This window comes from Ambystoma mexicanum, chromosome 1p (assembly GCF_040938575.1).
Source record: "Ambystoma mexicanum isolate Mex_15411 chromosome 1p, UKY_AmexF1_1, whole genome shotgun sequence".
In the NCBI taxonomy this organism is placed as follows: Eukaryota; Metazoa; Chordata; class Amphibia; order Caudata; family Ambystomatidae; genus Ambystoma; species Ambystoma mexicanum.
Window position 1 is genome coordinate 645,968,752 of NC_090921.1, and position 14,943 is coordinate 645,983,694.

A 14,943-nucleotide genomic window follows, 5' to 3' on the forward strand; every position below is an offset into this window, starting at 1 on the left:
ACTACACAGTTAAAGTGGCAGCAGTAGCAGAGCAGCCAGACTTATCTCAAGAGTAAGTGAGCAGTATCAAATAGTTACACAAAGGACAGTGATTACTATGATTCAGGCAAACACTGACTCAAAGTTTCTAAGTAAAAGAATATATATTTAGTTACTCTACAGTTGTATAACATTTCACTATTATAAGCAAGTTAAAAATCACAATCATAAATACACCACACCACTTCCGTTAAATTTGCGACAAGTTAGGCTCACAAAATGAAGTGGGAGCAAAATGGCACTCCGGCAATTTAAAAGGGCGGGAAAGACAAATTATTAGGAATTAGGCAAACCAACAGGTAAGTACTCAGGGCAATTGAACAAGAGGAACTTCAGTGAGGAGATCAGCTAGAAAAGGCTTAAGGCCAAAGTCAATGGGTCAAAAGTATTTTGCTTAAGATCACACAGTTCAGGGTAGTTCGCAGTAAAGTTATTGGCACAGATTCCGTATGAGGTTGGCTGGTAGAAAAGCTAGTTCAAAGAGAAGAGAAGGACAAGCCCTCGGATTGGCCAAATATTTAAAATACTTTTACCGTGATTGAACGAAACGAGCAAACAGATTTGCACAGTACCTTAAAATGGAGAGGGAGCTGTAGCTGAGGCGGACATTCCTGGTGGTTCCTGGAGGCTCACGGTTCCTGTAGCAACTGTCGCACTCACACAAAGTAGGAAGACTGGAGGGTTCTGCGCCACCCAGGGGAGAAGCCAGCAGCAGAGTAAAACAAAGAATAAAAGGTGCGCTCCTTAAAACCCAAGCAGGGTCCAACCTTCCTGGTTATCCGGCCCACTGTAGCTCTGTACAGTGAATTCAACCAGAGGAGGTGTCCTGGCTTGCAGTTTGGGTGAACTGGTTGGTCCCACCAGCTCAACGGAAGAAGTTTCCTGGAGGATCTTCTCTGTCGTTGCATTCGGAGATTCGGACCTGCAGCAGGGCTTCACCGGGTGGTTCAGTCGTGGTAGGGGCCCTCTTCTTCCAGTTCCTCGTTGGTTCTTTCATTCCAGTGGCGACTCTGCTCTTCCAGTCAGAGAGACCTGCTTTTTATGCAGTTTTCCCCCATTCAAACAGCCTGGCTGTCAATCACACAGCAGGGTGGCTGGCCTGGCAGTGCCAGTCCCCTTAGCCAATCAGACAAGGGTGCGACTTGGGTTACCAAGGGAACCCATGGCAGGGGTCCGAAGATCCCTCCCTCACATCCTGCCTACCTAGACTTTCAGGCGCCTTAAGGAGGGCTTCTGTGCAGAAGCCCGCAAAAAGACAGCGAACAAAGGAATCATCCCCGGTTTGGCGAGTAGAGAAAAACATGAGAAAGATTTTAACAAAAAGAAATGGCGTATAAACCCAGCCGGAACCAAAATAAAATGTATTTGGTCAAGCGGGTTTACGTTCGAGGCTAATATAATAGCCTAAAACATTAGCACGCTTATATAAGATAATCGCGGTAGAAAAGTTAGGGTAGTTACCACTGCCACCAGCCAAGTCTTAATGTTAAGGGAGCGAAACAAGGCTCCAAGAGGCACAGACAAAAAGGGGTAAGAGTTAACCCTTTCCAATACTCCATGTAAGATGGGGTGTACTGGGTCTGTGGTTTAAAGTGGCTACATAAAGTTAATGGCAACTTTACATGTTTCTGGGGGACAGTAGTCAGCCCCAGAAAATCAGTGTCAGTGGGAAGTCTCAAAGACAACTCTGTGTCACTGCACTGAAGGTGCTGTGTAACACACACAAAAAGTGGTGCTCATGGAGTAGGTGAGGCTCCAGAGCCCAAGAACACATAAAATGGTAAAAACACACATGGCAAAACACATGTAAGAGTGGGAAAAAGGCTCACACTCTTACCAGGTGAATAAATGAAATCCTAGAAATCCAGCAAAGCTGCTGAGGGACCCATTAGGTAAGGGAAATCAGCCATTTATGAGAATTCTCCCTAACAGTTGTTTCGGCTTTGGCCTACACCTGCAAACTCATCACTGCCTGCAGACCCTTTCTGACAACTGCATTATCCTCACCAGAACTCTTATGTCCAAAATTGATTACTGTAACGCCCTCTATTTAGGGACTAGCCAAAGAAACATGGATAAGATACAGGTCACTCAGAATAATGCCATCAGGGCGGCCCTCAACGTCCCGAGGAGATGACACATCTCTGACACAAGACGCAATCTATACTGGCTCCCTGTTACACTTCGTATATTGGTCAAAGCCCTTGCTCTAACACACAAGGCCCAGAACAACATGGCACCTGCATACTTGACCCATCGCTTCACGTAGCCCACACAGCAACCAGACCTCTGAGGTCAGTCCATGTACACACTCTGACTATACCTAGCTACAAGCTTCAGACAGCCGGGGATCTAGTTTCCCAGTCCTCGCGGCCAAACTATGGAACACTATACCCATCACTCTCAGAACAGAACTATCCATCCTCTCCTTTAAGAACAAAACCAAACACTGGCTCCATGAACTTGATGCTTCAGCCTCATCTTCCTAAACCACTCGGGCGTCTTATGGAAATGTGTGACCAACCTGCCACGTGTCAATGATGTGACTATCACATCCCTATCCCTCCCTCCCAACTGTACTGTATCTATATCCTCTGTTTGTTGGCATATGTTGTAGTATACCAAAAACTCCCAGGAATTTTATTGTAACCCCTCTACATTGTTGATGTTCTATATCTTGTTTATCTCTTAAGAAATGCATTTTTGTATTATTAAGATTTGCCCTTTCCCTGTGGAAAGCTATTTTGATTGTATGTAACCACTTGTAACCACTTTCTTCAAACTATGCGCCCAGATGCCCCAGGACAAGGTGCGCAATACAAATAAAATAAATCCAAAATAAATACAAATTTATCTCATTTATCAGTGTCAAAATTGCCGGAAAGGGAAATGAGGATCTGGGTGTCATCCGCATATTTCGTGTAGGGGACATCCAGTTTGTCCAGTTTGTCAAATAGGGGCTCGGTAAAAATGTTATACATGGTTGGCGAGGCGCATGAGCCTTGTGGAACGTTATCTAAGAAGGGCTGGACCCATGCTATAGCATCACTGCAAACACCTAGCGCTGCCGGCGCTAGGCGTTTGCACAGACCACCGTGGTCCACCAGGTTGAAGGCTGCCGACAGGTCGAGTGGGAGCAGCATAGCTGTTTTTCCTTTGTCCTTGAGCTCGTCAATTTGAGTCTTAAGGTCAATTAGTGCCGTCTCTGTGCCATGTTGTGGCCTAAATCCGGATTGGCGAGAGCCTAAGAGGTGATTTGCTTCAAGATAGTTCTGAATTTGTAGGTAGGCTACTCTGTATTATTTTAAGGAGAAAGGGTACCGTGGTGATGGGCATATAGTTGGTGGGGATGGATGGGTCTAGGGTCTGCTTCTTGAGTAGGGGTAGAACCCATGACTCTTAAGTTGCTTGGGACAGTGTTGGACGTGAAAGAGGCATTAATTAGTTTGGTATTGAACGGTGCTAGGTCTCTTGCAACATCTTTGATAAGTTGGGTAGGTCAATTATCACCCTGGCAGTCAGATGGCTTCAAGGATGTGATAACTTTCTCTGTCTCCTGTGTGGAGATTTTGGTCAATCTAAAAGGGGCTGGAGAGGTAGTGGCTTTAATGGGACTAGTGGGTTGCGTCTCAGTAGGGTGCAGTGATGTTATTTTATTAGATAGGGCATTCTGAATGCTGGTACACCATTGTCTTTAGGGACATTGTCAGGTGCGGGTATCGGGGATTCTAGTTCTCGAAGGGTCACGAATAGTTCCTTGGTGTTGGAACTGGCATTGGAGATTCTTTCGTTGAAGAGATCTTTTTTGGTACGGATTATTTCTTATTTGTATCAGTTTGCTAAGTGGGTAAGTTGAAGTTTGTTTTCGTCTCAGAGGGAGTGTCGCCACCGAGTTTCTAATTTTCTTTTTTGGAGTCCTAATTATTTGAGGTGGGGGGTAAACCATGCTTTAAGGTGTGTCTGCTGTTTACTTTTGCGTAATTTGAGGGGCGCAATGATGTCAAGGGCTTTAGTCATAGTGTTGTTATATACCTTGACGAGAAGGTTGGGGTCAGAGTTGCTAGGGATGGAATTGAGGGAAGGGAGGAGGTGAGGTAGAAGTTTGTCTGGCGTAATATTCATTTTGCATCTGGTGGGGAATGGAGGTGCCATGGCTTTGATTTTAGATACTTGTTTGTCAATTGCTATAGTAAAGTCAATGAGGTGATGGTCAGTCCATAGTGCGGGGTTATTTTAGTGATAGTAGTAGTACAATTCAGGTCGGCAACCCAGTCTAGGGTCCTTGACATTTGTTGGGGGTAAGGACTTTTTGGGTTAGTCCATGTTCTGAGAACGAGGCTGCTATTGCCTGGGGTGTTTGTCCTCTGGGTCATTTAATCCCAGGTTGAAGTCGCCCAATATTAATGTTTGCGAGGAGTCTTTAGTGTTGTTGGCCAGGAGACTGGATAAATCCTCCTCGAAAGTACCTGTAGGCCCTGGTGGTATGTAAAACAGGTTGATTGTTAAGGTGCGGCAGCTAGAGATGGGCAATTTGGCAATGAGTAGTTCACAAGATTTAAGTGGGGGTGGAGTCAGAAGAGTATGGTGAGGTTGGTTTCGCTATGATGGCTAAGCGGCCCCCCTCTAGCATTTGGTCTGTCCACTCTAACTATTTGATAATTGTCGGGTATGGCTAGCGTAAGGGCTGGGCCCGCTGCATCATGCAGCCAAGATTCTGTGACGGCTAGGATGTCAAGATTATCAGACGATAGTAGGTCTGCTATTTCCGTGGCATGTGCAACTAATGATCTGGCATTAATGAGAGCTCCACATATGGTGGTCATGTTTGTTGGCTTTTGAGGTTCAGTGTAGATTAGTTTGGGTTGGTTCGTTTTTTTATTAGGTGTCAGTAGGGGCTGTGAGGCGGAGTTCTGGCTGTTAGGTTGGGCCTCGGGGTAAGGTCTGAGTGCCAACTCATGATGTGGGGGAGTGGAGTTGTAGCTAGGTCGAGGGTTTAGGACCCCATTGCTGTTGGTTCTAGGCTCGTAGAGACAGGGTAATGTGGTTCATAGCCTGTTTCTCTCAAGGAGGGTACAAGGTGAGTGTCTGGTTTGGGGCATCGTTGTGTAGATTAGAGTTAAGAGGAGCAGTAAAGATGTCATCAGAGTCTTACTTGAGGACATAGTTCTGTAGGAAAGCGGATTAGAATGGGCTTGTCCTACATAGGCGTGGACAAATGCAATTTAGAATAGGCTAGTCTAGCATAGGCGTGGGCAGCTGCAATTGGGATAGGCCATTCCAACATAGGCATAATCAAATAATAGAGTGGGCAAAGCAAAATTAGAATAATCCAGCATAGGCGTAATCAAATAATAGAGTGGGAAACTGCAATTAGAATAGGCTAGTCCAATATATGCGTGATTACATACAAATGAAGTGGGCTAGTCCATCATAAGCGTGGGCAAATGCAATTAAAATAGGCTAGTCTAGCATAGGCATGGGCAACTGCAATTGAAAATACAGATGAAGTAGGCTAGTCCAACATAATCGTGGGCAAATCCAATTAAAATAGGCTAGTCCACATGGGCGTGATTAAATACAGATAGAAGACTTGTCTAACATGGTTATATTAAAGTGAGATTAGGGCAGTCTGGTAACGCATAGGAATGGGCAGATGCAGTACGCTATGTTCACAGAGTGATCATTAATCATATGAAATCAAATACTATACAGTGTCACGGCGAGGGCATGATCACGGTATTTCCACATAGGCTAGATATATGGTTCTGTCAATCATGTGACATATGTTCACAGTTAGTTAACAGTGTGTTACAGGCGTGACTAGCGGGTAGCAGTACTGGCCATACAGGGCCTAGCAGGCGAGGTCAGACAGAGGTCATTCAAACATTATCGATGGGGTATATACCAATTACTAGGCCTCAAGTGCAGTAGTCTCTGGTGCGCGGAGTCTTAGTGTTCAGGATAGGCATGTTTAGGGTTACATGGGAGTTTACTGTGTACGAGTGGGAGTGCTGGATGCATAGGCCAGCGTGCGTGCAGACGGTCTGCAGCGCTAGGTGTTGACAAGATGTTTTTTGCTCGTAGTCGCAGTTGTCGTTCGTTAACATATGCGTGCGGAGGCAAAGAGGTGATGGGATCTTACCATGTTGGCTAAGTGGATGTCAGTGGTAGTAGTCACGCCTCGGTGCCGTAACGCGCCGGACAGGGTCAGACAGGGGATGCCCTTAAGGTGCGGCCCTTTAGGAAGTGGCCCCAGCTATCGCCATCCGGTGACGTGCTTCCAAAAATATGGGAGGCCTCAGCCTATCCTAGGCTGTAGATGTTGCCTAGTAACATACAAGAGCAGAGGCCGCCATTTTGGAACACCACACTCGTGTGATGTGCGGTTCGGTTGGGGAGCCCAGCACAAGGGAAGTGCACAACAGGCACGTTGAGGCGGATATGAACAAGAAGGGCTGGAAGCTTGCTGCTTACCCAAGAGAGGCCCGGTTGGCATCAATGTGGATGTCGCTGAGTCAGTGATGAGGTCTGGGCATCAGGCTTCCAGGCAAGGGTAATGCTTCGCCATAAGCCGACGAGGAGGCAGCAAGCTCCTACCCATACAAGGCTGCTGCTGGCACGGTGACGACTGTGAATCAAAGTAAATCAAAAACTTATTCTTGGATAAGTCTTTTGATTTTCAAGAACAACAAAGGGTTTATAACTTCTTTAATAAGGATACAGCACACATTAACAATGTCTTTCATGCTGATTCATTTGCCACAGGCTATGCAGGTTACATTTTTCTTCCTCTTTATGATTCACATAAGGATGGCTTTACTCCTGCCATCCTTGGTTTCCTTCTACACAAGCATTTAACTGCTGGTAATGCATTCTACAATCTTTCCTTTCCATGTATCCCTTATTAGGAAAGTGATATACCTTTTCATTTATAATTGCCTTTCTTTGGCTTTGGCAATGCGGATTATAATCTTCTTTTACAAGTGATTTTCCGTTTTGTAAATTAAATTCACTTTGTTTGAATATGCTTCTCTTATTGGACAGGGGTAGTTACAATATTCTTTTATACTTTGGTTAAATATTGTACCCTTATGGCTTTGACACAGGTGGTACAATATTCTTTGTTCTCTCTTTTTGGAAAGTAATCTGCAAAAATTACTGTTTTAAAAAAAAATAATACTCAGGGTGCCAGGTTCTCAACTTTTTTTTTTTTTTTTTTACACAAGAAATGAAATCACTTGCACCCCAAAAAAGTGCAGCCCAATTCACAAGGGACACATGAATGGGCACATTTTATATTTGCGCTCCCATTCAGATGGCCTTTTTCACCTCCTACATCAAATGGTGGCGTTTCTGTCAATTTAAAAGCGCAGTCTCATTACCAAGCAAGATGCACTTTTAAATGTGCAGAAATTGTAGGCAACCCTATGCGCACGGGATGTGGGGCTGCCACTGCATGACAGGGTTTTTCCTGACCCTGTAATGCATTTCTTTTAAGGTATGAACCGCTGCTGAGTCGCTTGCATTTCTGTTCCTCAAACAGGATAAAAATATTTTTTTTAGGTCACATTTTACAGTGGCAGGCACCTGGAGTGCCTGTGCCTGTGAAAGGTGCTGGGAGCTTGCAGAACACTGTCGGGAGAGAGATTCTATTCAAAGTACTGCCCATTTTGATTACAAAAATCTATCGAATGTTACAATTTGACCAATTTCATCCAGTACTATTCGATCGATTTTGATAAATACTGAACATGTGTTGCAGGGGTGTCACCCGCTCCCCAAGTTCAGTATTTATGGTCTAGGGTGGTTGCAGAAGTGTTTTCCCCTTTTTCCTCAAAATTGGAGGCAGGGACAGAAAAAAAAGAAAATAACGAAAAAGGCACCCTGCGGAGTCGGATCCGACCCGCGTTAGAGGGATGGTTCTGGCACCGCAGGGTTGCACGAGAAGCAGCAGCGACCAAGCAGTTAAGTAGGGGAGGGGGTTTGGTGGTGGTGAAAGGTACATTTTGGGTTGTTTGGCTGAAGTGCAAATCAATTTGCAGCAAAATTGACTATGGTCAATTCCGCCGCAAATAATTACACTTCGGTCAAACAACCCAGAACACCATTCAAGGCAGCTGGCCAGCGCACAATTTGCGCTACAGCTCAAGCCTGTGGAAATGCGCCCGTCACCTTTGAGAATAAGGTGACCTGCTCATTTCCAAAAATGGGTTGTCTAAAAATAGAATATCCTCCGTTCTTTTTTTAAATGCCCCATTATTTGAGGAACTGGGTCAAAATCTACATTTAAATTATTTGTTTTTAAAATGGTTAAATTATGAGAGAGAGGGAGAGTGATGGGTGAGATGTGAAGTGATAGGCAAGAAAGCCGAGGGATAGCAGTGGGTCAGAGGAGGAAGCGCTGCACAAGAGAGCAGAGGAAGCAGTGATGCGGTGGGCCAGAAATCTGAGATTTAGTTAATACTATTAAATAGGCATGAACATTAAACCAGAAATGTAGCCAAATCAAACACTGTTCTGCCAAGCCATAGACATCTGGGACTCTTCCTGTTAAATTAATACAAAAGATACATAATAATGATACCCTGGCTCTCTTGTAGCCTTGCACTTTGCCTATTTCCTGCAATGTGGCAATCTTACACCCTCCAGTTAATACAAAATGTCCCGCAAAAATACCGCAATAAAGGTTTGTGCCGCAAAATTTGCCATTTCATGCCGCAAAATTTGCCATTTCATGCCGCAAAATCCTGGAAGGCCTGTGTAATGTCCACAGCTGTGTACTTCGGAAACTGTTTCAGCAGAGGGTGTTCTGCGTCGAGTCGATGTCCCTCGAAGGCCTCCGGCGAGGGCGAGGTCACTGGATGCCATAAATAGGACGCACAGCGCCCATAGCCTCAGTTTATGTTTTTTCCTCCATAACGTGTGACATGCACATATACAATGTCTGCTTGACTGCACATAGCCTTGCGAAAACGTAAGCTGCAATCGCATAGGAAATTCTCCAGAGGGGCAGGCTGGGAGGGCGATGTGGAATACGTTGGAGGAACATCCAATCGAAAGAACGTTACCAGTTGGTAAGTAACTTGTTCTTCGAATGGATTGTGTCCTCCAACGTATTCCACATCTTTGACAGACTCCCAAAACAGTACCAGAAAAAATGGAGAAGGGAAAATAATTTAGAGTACCCAATCAGATGGCAGAATAAAGAACCGCCTTACCAAAGGCCATATCTTGACCATGGATTGTATCCAGGGAGTAATGTTTAACAAAGGTGTGGATAGAAGTCCATGTGGCTGCATCACAAATATTCCTAATAGGAACTCCCTGCTGCAGGGCTGTGGAAGTAGCCACGCCCCTAGCGGAATGAGCTTGCAACCCTTCAGGAGGGTCCTTGCCCGCCAAACGGTAACATTCAGTAATGGTGAGGATAATCCACCTGTTTTGTAACAGCCTGGCCCAATCGGTGACCAGCATACCCCACAAAGAGCTGATCGTCCACTCTGACCCTGGACATCCTAGAAATATAAAACCTCAGAGCTCTCCTAGGGTCCAACCTATGGAGCCGCTCCTCTTCCTTACCAAGATGAGGAGGAGGATAGAAAGAAGGAAGAACCACTTTCTGTCTCGAATGAAATTCAGACACTGTCTTACGTAGAAAGGAAGGACGTACACTCAGTACAACCCTATCCTTGTGGAACACAGTAAAGGACGGTTAGATGAAAGTGCCTGCAATTCACTCACTCTGCGAGCGGAAGTAACCGCAACCAAAAACACTGTCTTGAAAGACAATAATCTCAAAGGACAAGAGTGCAAAGTTTCAAATAGAAAACCCATCAGGAATTTTAACACCAAATTCAGATCCCAAACCGTCACCTGGAAAGGGGACGGCGGGAACACATTAGTGAGCCCTTTAAGGAACATTCTTCAGACGAGCACGGACAAGCGATTGAAGATAGACAGCGCCACCAGGTAACTTTTAATGGTACCCACTTGAATGCCCCTGTGGGCCAAAGAAAGCAAGAAAGACAAAACCATGGGAATGGAACACTCAAAAAGATCAACATTTTGTCCTCTGCACCAGTCGCAAAACTTAAACCGACGGCACCGGTACAGGGATCTTGTTGCTGGCCGCCAATTTGGCGGACACAGAGCGGAACACACAATACACGGCTGGTTCGCAGTTCAAGCAAATATACAAGTGTCTGAGGACACATACAGTATGAGGTAGAAAACTCAACAAGAGACCACCAGGGGGCACTGAGATGTTCTAAGCATCTCTGTCTAGCTCTCCCAACGGGAGACTTCAGGGACTTCAGTCTCCCCTGGCACCCCCGTTTTGACCACCCCCGGGGGCCGTGTGAACCCCTGGTGCCTCTGCTGGAGAGTTTCCCGAGCTTTGTAGCTGGGCCAAAGCCGGAGATCTCGCTCTCCTGCCTGCATCTGTGCTTCCCGCGCTTTGGCGCCCGGCGGGAGAACCGCGGCCTCCCTGCTGATGCTTTGGTGGGGGAGGGGCCGAAGGCCTGTGCTGCGGGAGCATGTCACCCCTCCTGTCCAGCTGGGATCGCAGTCGCCGGCGCTGGCCCACCGCAGTGGAGCTGCACTGCACGGGGAGCTGCTGCGCCTAGTCAGTTAGTGAGACGGCCATCCGCCCCCTCACATTCCGCAATGAGGGAGGCGTGGAGCGAACTTGCCCATGGCCTTGTGCTGAGGTGCTGGAGACCGGGGGAGCTGCAGGCGGGTGGGGAGTGTGTTCTGGCAGCCCGTGCGGAGCCCCCCTGGACCTGAGGCTGTTTCCCTGCGGGCCGCGTGAGGGCCCTTCCCAGCCTGTGTGTCGGGGGTGCGTTTGACGGCGCGGAGGAGACGGCGCAGAGGCGAGGAGCGTGGTCTGCTTGGGAGTGGGTGTCCCGCTCCTCCACCCCCATCGTCTTGACTCCATAGTCCCCCCCGGGCCCATGCTGGGGGTGCAGAGCCATGACCCAAGAGATCTCCCAACCTGCTACTGAAGACATGCTCTTGGATTTCGCCTCATGGTCAGCGTGAGGCTTGATTTGGGCCATTTGGACACTGCAGCTCTCTCCCCCTGTACGAGTTTTGCAGCCCCCCGTATTTTTTGCCCCTGGACCTGTCTCTCCGGGCTCCTAAATGCCTAGCTGGGTCGCAAATCACCGAAGCAATTCCCTGTTGGCCGCTCCTCCTGGCTGTGTGAGGCCCTGCGAGGCAGAGAGTCTCGGTCTTCGACTGTCTGGCCCACCCTGGGCTTTCCAGTATTCCACTGCGGGCCTCTTTCTTTTCAGTCTTCGTGGAGCGGAGTTCTAGTTCAGTGCCCCTGGTGTCCCAAGGCTCACAAGAGTTGGGCAGATTCCCTGCAGAGGTTTAGCCATATACCCGCTGTATCTCCGCCATCTCCCTGTATGGCAGCACCTGTACAACTAGCACCTGATGATGCAAACTCTGTCACCAGGGGCATGGCAGCCCTCTTGGAGGAGATAAAGGGCTTCAGAGCGGACATTGCAGCAAGACTGGACTCTCTCGATAAGAAGGTGGATACCATCGATGACAGAGTCCAGACCCTGGAAGCTAATACGGCGTCAATCGACCTGCTCGAAAGCCAATTCGAAAAGCACCTGGTTGAGCTAGAGAGAAAAGAGGAGAAATGCTCTTTGAAGCTGGACGATGTGGAGAACAGGGAGCTGTTAGGCAGAATTATATGCAGTATCCTTTGGGAACACCACACACAATTAAGACTATAAGTGACAGTACAAATTCACCTTTTGTACAAGCCTGTACTACACAGATACAGTGGTAGCAGTGGCTGAGCAGCCAGACTTATCTCAAGGGTAAGTGAGCAATATCAAATAGTTACATAAAGGACAGCAATTACTATGATTCAGGCAAACACTGACTCAAGGTTTCTAAGTAAAATAATATATATTTATTTACTCAACAGTTGTATAACATTTCACTATTATAAGCAGTCTAAAAATCACAATCTTAAATACACCACACCTGTCCCAATAAGTTCCAGACAAGTTAAGCTCACAAAATGAAGTGGGAGCAAAATGACACTCCAGCAATTAAAAAGTGAGGGAAAGACAATATAGCAGAAATTGACCCACACCAACAGGTAAGTACTCAGGGCAATGAGCAGTAGGGACTACAGTGATAGAATCAGCTAGTAAAGGCTTAGGGTCAAAGTCAATTGTACAAAAGTCTTTTGCTCAAGATTCACAGTTCAAGGTAATTTGCGGTAAAATTCGTGCTACCGTTTACGGACAAGGTTGGTCGGCAGAAAAGTTAATGTTAAAAAAAGAGTAGGACAAGCCCTCGGTTTGGTGAAAGATTTCACACACTTTCACCACGGCTGAACGAAACGAGCAACCGGGTGTGCACAGTACCTTAAATCAGAGAGGGAGCTGTAGCTGAGGCGGACGTTCCTGGTAGTTCATGCAGGCTCACGGTATCTGATCCGACTGTCGGATTGACGAGAAGTAGGACGACTGGACGGTCCTGCACTACGCAGGGAAGAAACCAGCAGCAAAGCAAAGCAACAAATAAAAGGTGTGCTCCTTAAAACCCAAGCAGGGTCTGACCTTCCTGGCTATCCGGCCCACTGTAGCTCTGTACAGCGAATTCGACCAGAGGAGGGGTCCAGGCTTGAAGTTTGGGCGAACTGGTTGGTCCCACCAGCTCAAGGGAAGAAGATTCCTGGAGGATCTTCTCTGTCGTCGGATTCTGAAGATTCGGACCTGCAGCAGTGCTTCACCGGGCGGTTCAGTCGTTGTAGGGGTCCTCTTCCATCAGCTCCTCATTGGTTCTTTCGTTCCAGTGGCGACTCTGCCTTTCCAGTCCCAGAGACTGGCTTTTTATGCAGTTTTCCCCCACTCACACAGCCTGGCTGTCAATCACACAGCAGGGCGGCAGTCCTGACCAGGACAGTCACCCAGCCAATTAAACAGGAGTGCGACTTGTGTTACCAAGGGAACCCATGGCAGGGGTTCTAAGACCCCTCCCTCATATCTTGCCTACCCAGTATTTCAGGTGCCTAAAGGAGGGCTTCTGCGTAGAAGCCCGCAAAAAGACGGCGAACAAAGGTACCGAATCTGGTTTGGCGTGTAGAGTAAAACACGAGAAAGACTTTTACAACAAGAAATGGAGAATAAACCCAGCCGGAGTAATATTAAAATCAATATGGTCAAGTGGCTTTAAGTTCGAGGCTACTATGATAGCCTAAAACAATACCATGGTTATAGAAGATAACCGCGGTAGAAGAAATAGGGTAGTTACCACTGCCACCAGCCAAGTCTTGATGAAAAGGGAACGAAACAATGCTCCAAGAGAGACAGACAAAAAGGGATAAGAATTAACCCTTTCCAATACTCCATGTAAGTTGAGGTGTACTGGGTCTGTGGTTTAAAGAGACTGCATAAAGTTAATGGCAACTTTACATGTTTCTAGGGGACAGTAGTCATTCCCAGAAAAATGGAGTCAGTGGCAAGTCTAAAAGACAACCCTGTGTCACTGCACTGAAGGTGCTGTGTAACACACACAAATGTGGTGCTCATGGAGAAGAATAGGCTCCAGAGCCCACGATCACACAAATTGTAAAAACACACACAGCAAAACACATGTAAGAGTGGGAAAAAGGCTCACACTCTGAAAAGGTGAAAAAAATAAAATCCTAGAAATCCAGCAAAGCTGCTGGGGGACTCATTAGGTAAGGGAAATCAGCCATTTATGAGAATTCTCCCTAACAGGAGTGGTGCTGCAATCTTCGATTCTTGGGCTTTCCGGAACGAGAGGGCGAGATGCAATCAGACATAATTAAAGCAGTCAAAGCTGTGGTTTGTTCTCTCTTCGATGAAGCCAACACGAATGATCCAACCATCGACAGAGGGAAAAGGGCGGGCGCATCCAACAGAGGCCCCAGATCTCTTCTCATGAAATTTCATTACTTCCATGAGAAAAGCAAAATCCTCGACTTGGCTCGAAAGAAGTGTCCGATTTACTGGGAGAACTCTCAAATCTCGATCTACCAAGACTTGACGGCCTTTACCCTAGCAAGGCGACGGCTATGTGCCTCTCTGACAAAGATGCTCCATTCGAAGGGAGTGCGCTACAGGTGGGGGTACCCCTTCTCACTTGCTTTTGAAATGGAGGGGTACAAGTACGCTTTAGTCACTAAAGATGACATTCACAGGGTATCTCAGGAACTTCTTGGAGACCCAGGGGCTGCATCCACAGATACTGAACGCAATAGGGTCCCGAAGAGGGGCCTCTTAAGCCTGAATCTAGTACCGAAAGACGCTAAGTTCGTGGCCACAGAAAGTTTCGGAGAGTGGCTCTGGCTTTGCCGGGCTCAACCAATGGGTGACGGCCGTTACCTGCTGTGGGGTTGGTCTTTCACCGGCGGGGGGGGGGCGCACTGCCTGCTGGTGGCCCAGTCTACTGTTGTGGTTGGGGTCCCTGTTCGGGGCCACTGTGGGGTTTCAAATGTTGTTTTTGTTGGTCTTGATAGTAAAGTGTGTTTACGGCTGACTACCAGCCTATGGGGTGGCTTTCTTTTTGTCGCTCCATTGCTCAAGGCGAGGCCTGGGCAGGGGGTTTATGATTTCCCGGGGCTGGTCTATCTAAGGTTTTCTTTTTGCCCTGTCTTTAGTGTGTTCCGGGAGGGGAACGGGGGGAGGAGTCTTGTTCTAGATGTTGAGCTCATTCCCCTGAGGGGAGGAGTCACTGGTGGCCTGGTCCAGCCTCAAGCTGTTGGAACTCGGGGTCCAGGCGTTCAGGAGTTGGGTGGGCGGGGGGGTTAGGGGGTTTCCTGCATTGGTTTGGGCGGGTTTTTTCAGGATGCCGGGGCTTCCGGGGATAGCGGTACAACAAGGTTCTGCTTGGTTTACTCTTGTGCAC

General features: G+C 47.3%; 1 protein-coding gene across 11 annotated transcripts in view; it reads right to left on the reverse strand.

Annotated features, from left to right (window-relative positions):
• Nucleotides 1-14,943, reverse strand: part of MARCHF2 (membrane associated ring-CH-type finger 2) — a 1,824,254-nt gene that overhangs the window by 1,086,974 nt on the left and 722,337 nt on the right. For 4 of the 11 annotated variants that reach the window (XM_069649693.1, XM_069649685.1, XM_069649687.1 and 1 more), the window contains one exon: nt 6,514-6,667. The exons of the other annotated variants lie outside the window; for them this stretch is intronic. The gene's annotated coding sequence lies outside the window, so the exon portion shown is untranslated. The remainder of the gene's footprint in view (nt 1-6,513; nt 6,668-14,943) is intronic. 11 annotated transcript variants of the gene reach the window in all.